The sequence below is a fragment of the Lygodium microphyllum genome, chromosome 27 (genome assembly GCF_053477565.2).
Source record: "Lygodium microphyllum isolate KBCC chromosome 27, Lygodium_microphyllum_v1.1.10, whole genome shotgun sequence".
NCBI lineage: Eukaryota > Viridiplantae > Streptophyta > Polypodiopsida > Schizaeales > Lygodiaceae > Lygodium > Lygodium microphyllum.
This window is the reverse complement of record NC_141161.1, coordinates 103,421,273-103,428,354: the sequence shown is the minus strand read 5'-3', so window position 1 is coordinate 103,428,354 and position 7,082 is coordinate 103,421,273. Positions and strand designations below refer to the sequence as shown.

At 39.3% G+C, this 7,082-nt stretch overlaps 1 pseudogene; it reads left to right on the top strand.

The window, feature by feature from the left end:
* The first annotated feature begins 806 nt into the window (after positions 1 to 806).
* Positions 807 to 1,565, top strand: LOC148012671 (putative inactive purple acid phosphatase 29 pseudogene; annotated as a pseudogene).
* The last annotated feature ends 5,517 nt before the right edge of the window (positions 1,566 to 7,082 follow it).

Genomic DNA, 7,082 nt, shown 5'->3' with positions numbered 1-7,082 from the left:
GTGTCCTTGCAGTCTAGCTAGGAGATGAATCTATGGGAAAGTTCTTATACGAGAGGAAGGTGGAGTTTTAGACAAAATTTGATAGGTCGACTTAGTGAATCTTAGCTATGACTATTTAAAATTTTACTGTAGGGATTATTACTACTTAGAGGAGATAAGACCTTGTTATAAATTAGGGGTTTTCGGGGGAATTTTAGACTTGACAAGGTCTTGACAAGTTGATAGGATATTCTTAGTATTAATCTCAGGGATGGAGGATTTCATTAGTTATGCTACCTCCTACCTCCTAATGATGAAATTCTTTATGAAAAATACATAGCATTATGATTGTGATTATTGTCTACAGTAATACTGTAGTGATGATCAAGGGGTGATCATTAAATCATTGATGATTATTATGGAGATTTCTTTGGGGAGGTGTTGAATATTAGATTCAAGAGGATGACTCTTGGCAAGGATGATGTGATCCAAAGGGACTTACTCGCAAAAGGAAGATCGGATGTACCACCTAGGATGTACTCTTGGTGTTAAAGGTTATAAGGATACACTATGTCATATGTGAATTTATCCTTGTGACATCCAAAAGGGTGCCAAAGGAAATTTTGCAATATCAATCCAAGATATGCAGTGGTTAGGGGTAGGGCAGATTTCTACTTGGAAACGACTTGATGATCATGATCTATCTACGATTGATTACTAAGTATTGTGGTCCTCATCAACTAACACTCTTATACAACACATGTGGTAGTCTCTTCATATTTCAACGATCCTTATTATTATTTTAAAAAATAATATACATTACCACCATGGATTACACCTTGTCACAAGTATATCCAAAAGAAATTAAACACCATGATGTACAGGGTAGTAGGGGGATGGAGAATTCAAGCAACAAACTAGTCACTCACATAGATGGATTTGGTAATTACCACTTAGAAGTGCAAGGCCCATTGGGATCGGAGAATGAAAGAAGAAGTGTCCTAAATCTTTACATGCTTGATAGTGGGGATTGTTCCAAGGTGAAGAGGATACATGGTTATGGGTGGATTCAAGAAAGCCAAAAGAAATGGTTTAAAGAGCTATCTATCGAACTGCAGGAACGAAACAAAATCAATGCATTTACATCAATGGATAAGATTTTTGCCTTGGCTTATTTTCACATTTCTCTAGTTGAGACACGTATAGCAAGTCTTTGCTCAATAATTAGAGTTGAGCAAGAGGGAATTGGTTGTGCACAAGTGAACTCTGGCTTCTGGTCGACGTTGCATGAAGCAAGAGATGTTCGTGTGGTCTTTAATGGACATGATCATGTCAATGACTTTTGCGGCAATCTTTGAGGAAATATAAAAGTTTTTTATGGAGGAGGAGTTGGCTACCATGCATATGGTAAAGTTGGTTGGAGTAGACGAGCAAGGGTTGTCCCTGTGTCATTGAGGTCATTAACTAGTAGTAATACCTCACACATTGACATTCCAAAGGGTGCAAAGGTGCCTATATTACCCTATGTGGGCTCTCTCATAGAAGACGGGCAGTTACATTCTCGTGACGTCGCTCTCTATTTCTGAGAAAAACTGAGAGGAGAGACGAAAGGGGGCTGAATTGCAGTTGCGTGTGTTTTTTTTTCTGATATAAGGCGCCATGCAAGGAAGATGATTATGAAGCAGGACAGTGGCACGAGATTATAGTCTAAGTGTTTTTTATTGCATCTTGGTCGATGGGACAATTGGACGACTCCATACACTGCCAGTATATTTATATTAGGCGTTTGAAGCAGGGCTCAGAGAGAAAGAGTGTGAACGGTTATGGTGTACATGAGGAGAGAGGAGGGCATGGAGAGCATCATCCATATGCTGCCGGAGGATTTGCCAGCGGAGGACACGCTGAAGGCCATGGATACGCGGCAGGATCAGCTCCTGGCGGACGACGCCATGACAGAGAGAGAGAGTGACAGCGAGGGCAATGCCGCAGTGTGAAAGCCAAACCCCCACGTCTCCATCCACGGAAACACGACTCCATTGTTGGTAACTTCAGTACTGGGAGGACAGAGAGAGTTGATAAGAATAGCCATGAGAGAGAGAGTAGTCAATGATGAATAACGATTGTCAAGAGTGATGAAGGAACGAGAAGAGTAATGGGATCAATGGCGAGCTCTACAAAAGGCACAGATTGTTGAAGCTGACAGCGAGGGCAAGCCGCACAGGCAGCGACCAACATCCAATCCTCAGGCATCTCCTGCGACCAGGCTGTAGCACGCGCGTTGGACCGGAACAACCCCCTGGATTTTGTGCATTGCGGTTTGCTCTTCTTGGTGGATCAATGTCTCTCACCATAAGGGCATTCAGTCTTCTTCTGGACTTTGCCACTGTTTGTAGTAAGAAGTACATATATTAGAGAAACCTGATTGTTCGTTCCGCGGACAAAGACAGAGAGAGAGAGAGAGAGAGGATGGAATCAATGCGACTGCATTGACCCCCTTCCTTTGCCATCGCCTTGCCATGCAAACTGTACGTTAGCTATTGTCGCCCAGACCTATAGATGTGCTACCCTGCAATGAACCCTTCTCAACATACTATAGACACAATGGAACAAAGACAAAGATTGGCAATATAGAGCAAAGATACAGAGAGAAGCGTTTGCAACAATTACCATAGCTTTAGGCAAGTGCAGAGAATGAAGAACCATCTCCATGGAAGCCTAAACAAGATTGGAAGATCGTTGCAAACATCAATGGAATCCCCATGTCTCTTCTACTTCACCATGCCTTCCTTATAATAGCCAATTTAGAGCTTCAATACACTGGTATAATCTGAAGTTATAGGCAAGAATAGCATCTGGGGTAATTGTGGGGAAGCAAAACAAGATGATGAGCTTCCATTTGAATCGACTGGATAGAAGACAGACATTGGCTGGATTGTAGGGGGACACGGTCTCCAAGGACGTGACGACGACCCGCGGGTTTTCCAAGTAAGTGTCTAACTGGTTTATCTAAAATAAATGATATGGCATGATAATTTCTTTAATTAATATTTTTAAAAATATGTCTTTAAACTTTTTTCTCATGCTACATGGTTGTTTGTATTTAGCTGAACTGGTTTTTATTTATTAAAAATCAAAAACAGTCGAAAACACTAAAAAATGACTCAAAATTATCATAAATAAAATTTTATAAAATTATTGATTGAAAATTTATAAGTTTTGATATTTTTCCTATAAAGCTTATGAGTCAAGAAATTTACTGAATTTCTATCAAGGTTTTTAAAGATGTTTTGTTATATTTAAAAATTAGAAAATAGTTATATTTAGGGAAAAAGCATAGTTTTCCTTTACGTAAAATGTGTTATTTATTGATATAAACTATGGATTCTTAGTGAAATATTGGAAACAAAATCTTTGATTTGTTAGTGCATTTATGTTGTAAGGGTTAAAGAAAAGAAATAACGATTTAATAATATTTTACTTAAGAAATGCTCGTATAAAGATATGGTGTTTTGGTTTTGGAAGGAGAGATTATATGCGGTGTGAGCATTTAGGAAACATGGGAAATTACAAATAAAAAGTTTGACAATACTTTATAATGATTAATAATGTTATGTTGCTACTATAAAATTTAGTTTAAATTAAAACCAAAATAAAATCAAACAATTTGATGATTGGATGGCATGAAGAAAAGCCTCAGCATCTATATTAAATTTTTATATGTTATTCATTTTACAATCAACTTCTTAAATATATGGAGTGGAGGGCTACTAGGACTCATTGATAAATTAAAGGGTGCTATGGGAATTTAAAATAAATTATGAATGTGGACATGTGAGAGTATGGAAGAACTTGTTTTATTCTGGTTGATGTTTAATAATAGAAAAGAAAGAAAGGACGTTATATTCGCAAAATGAATTAAGTATTTAAAAACTAATAAGCAACGACGAAATTTATATACGGAGTGGGAAACGGGTACCAAGGGAGATTAAAATTTAGGGGTTTATGGTATGTCAGAAAATTTGATTTGAATGTTTGTTTAAAATTAAACAAATAAAAAGAATTAATTTTAATCAGGTGGAGAAAAACATAAAAAGAAATTTTAAACGGAGAGATACAAATAGATCTAAGAGATCTATATCCCTGAAATAGCCTTTCCAAAGTCAAACATTAAAAACATTTCCTGGATAAACCGCCACTAGCATGGCAGGAGAACATTATGAGGAGCTGCCTCTGAGAGATGAGGAGAAACCATAGTTATCTTAGGTTTAGCAATTTAGTGCCCAGTATAATTTACTGAAGTTTAGAATCTTTGCAGTTGGACTACTACAAACAACGTTGTAGATATTAGGGAAGGCTAAGTTGAGTTAAATTAAAACAATTAGTGCAAATAATCACTTGTTTAGTGCAACAACTCTTAGGAGTTGGCTTGTTAACCTGGGTAAAAGTGGCTTGGTCTTTGGCCAGTCATTTTTGGTGCGTCTGCCGGGAGCCAAGTGCGCTCGAACGAGTGATAAATCTTCCGAGGGTATTTTAGATCCTAAGTGTTATTTATGAGTGAATACGCAGTCTCTTTTCTAAGGGACTATTTTCCTAATTTGCCCCAAGAGTGCCAAAGAAAAGTGCTAGACTGGGCGAGAGATACAGAGTTAGTAGAGGGAGGCACATATTTTGGGCCACAATTAACTGTGGACGTTGAACAATTATCCTCTTGGAGCTGGGGTTATAACGAGTGTGCGCAAACTATAGTTCTACTAGCGACACACTTTGGGTTAATAGACGCGGTAGAGATAAATACAATCAGTGTATCGTACCACTTTGATTGGTATTACCGCACAGCTTATCGGACGTTTAGAAGAGTAGTGTGGGATGATGTGTTGCCTTGGATACGTGTATCCAGAGGTTTAAAAATTTCTTTCGACGCGAAAGACGTGAGAGAGGTTGCTGAAATTCTAGGTTTAATCCTCGAGCAAGAAGAAAAGTTACCTTTTGGGGAGATAGACCCAGAGCTGCCGACTATTTTGAAACTTCTAAGTGCGCATACAAGCGACAACCTAATTTTATAGCTTCAAATAAAACGAGCATAATTTTGGAGTATGACAGTAACAGCTAGTTTTGTACTCGTGGATGAATTCAGAAGAGAGACGGAAGCAGCAAAATGAAGCTAGGGATCAGCGAGTTAGAGAACGAGCAGTGCGACAAGAGGCTTGGCTATTAGAAAGGCTAGAGAGGGTCAACGCATTGCTGAATTTGGGAGTAGACGCTGTGTCTAACTCAACGGTAGAACCTCTTCAACCTAGCTTATCAACTGATAGAACACTATCGAAAGAAAGTGAAGCAGCTTCATATCAATGGGATCAAGTTGTCTCCAGTACTAGCAGTGTCACTGGGGAAAGAGGTAGGAAAAATAGTGAAACTAGGGAGAGTGAAGCTAATGCTACGGTCGGGAGTATTGAACTGCTCTTTGACTGGGATTTAGAGTCAAATTTCGGATTGCGTCAATTATTTAAGGAACCTCAGGAACCTCCGTGGTTTGATACTATCAACGATTTAGGGTTAGGGCTACTATTTAGAGAAACAATGGCTCGCAACCCAGTCAGATTAGCTGATTTCACGCAATTCGGGGGGCTATGGGACGAAGATCCCGATGCCCATTCGCAAAGATTTGAGGTGACTTGCGTCGCCAATGAGATAATAGATGACGACCAAAAGCTTCATATCTTCCCTGCAACATTAAAAGATGAAGCAGCGAAATGGTATGGGAATTTAGATGCTCAACATAAAGGGACCTATGATGCCTTATCAAGAGCTTTTCTAGAAGAATTTAGACGACAAGGTTTTCAAGATAGATTGGCTCTTCAATTGGATTATGTGTCCCAAGGAGCAACTGAAAGTGTTGAACATTATATTGAGCGCATGGAGACAATCATTCGTAAGATGAATCCTGCTCCTGACGATCCCACGCAAAAACGTAAGTTTATTGATGGACTTAATCCTGAAGTTCATCAGCATGTTAGTTTACAACGACCAGCTACGTTGGCAGATGCTAAAACACATGCTAGATGGTGGGAAGAAGTGCAGCTTAGTCAACAAAGACGGAGAGATCTATTCAAAGAATCTCAGACAGAATACCCAAGCACTTTAGGTGGGGTACCTAAGAACATGTCTTATGTGACCGTTCCTCTAAATCCCTTGGTAACCGCAAGCTCAAACATGTCGAGTGTACCTCTAAATCCGTACACTTCAATTCCAGCCTATATGATGCAGACAGGAATGCCTTCTATGCCGCAATCTCAATCTCCTTTGGATGAAGCAAAAGTAGCAGATATTATTGCGAAATCTCTAGGAAAATTAAAAGAGGAAATTATGACTACAGTACAAGCGCCTTTGAAAGAAATTTATTCGATAACGACACAAGGATCTAGTGCTCAAAAATCGTCGGGAAATTCGACTTCAAACCCACCTCGATCTAATATCTGGTGTGGCAAGTGTCATGGTTACGGCCATGTGGCTACAGAGTGTCCGACGCCTTCAAGGTTAATGCCCGATCATCCACCGTTTTGCTCTTTTTGCCACAAGACTGGTCATTTAGATACAAATTGTTGGCATAAATTAGGTCAAGAGCAACAATGCAAACGAATTACAATTACATGGATCGTAATAATAGGACTTATGAGATTGGACCACCCAATCAACCTTTTAGGCCACGAGGATTGCCCACCCAGGGTAGACCCCCAGTGCCTCGAAACAATTACAATAGTGATGGTAATCGAGGGAGAAATTCTCCTTTTAGAAGAAATAATGGAAATTTTCGTAATCCAATGGGACAAGGTGGTCAACAAAGACCTAGGGGACCAGTAATTTGTTATCGATGCCAACAAGAAGGTCACATAGCCACATATTGTCCAAATGCGCGTAAAAATCAAGACTATACTCCTCTTTGCAGGAGGTGCAGTGGTGAAGGACACTATGAAGAGAATTGTCCTAAGCGAGAGGATAATAAAATGTCTGACAAAGGGAAACCAACCTCTAGCGAACCTTCAACGTCTGCTGCAAATTTAGTTGAAGTAGAAATAATAAGGAAAGATATTGGAGTTAAATCAAAA